General features: G+C 21.6%; 1 protein-coding gene across 2 annotated transcripts in view; it reads left to right on the top strand.

The window, feature by feature from the left end:
• Nucleotides 1–208, top strand: part of LOC111219829 (ras-related protein Rab-26-like) — a 75,949-nt gene that overhangs the window by 1,418 nt on the left and 74,323 nt on the right. The window lies entirely within an intron of this gene.

Below are 208 nucleotides of genomic sequence, written 5' to 3'. Positions count from 1 at the left end.
ATAAGTAAAATTTTGACTTACTATTGCATGATTCTGATTTTGACTAAAAGTTAAATTCTGACCCAGTATTTCAAAAGTTTGACTCAGTAAGTTTAAATTATTAGACTTATTATCTCATACTTTTGATGCAGTAATTGACTTACTATGTTATACTTTTGATTTTGTATTATTATTCAAAGTTATAATATGTCTATATATATATATATAT

Source organism: Seriola dumerili, unplaced genomic scaffold (genome assembly GCF_002260705.1).
Source record: "Seriola dumerili isolate Sdu_G_001 unplaced genomic scaffold, Sdu_1.0 BDQW01000068.1, whole genome shotgun sequence".
Taxonomy (NCBI): domain Eukaryota; kingdom Metazoa; phylum Chordata; class Actinopteri; order Carangiformes; family Carangidae; genus Seriola; species Seriola dumerili.
The sequence above is the reverse complement of the archived record's forward strand: the minus strand, read 5'-3'. Positions and strand labels throughout refer to the sequence as shown.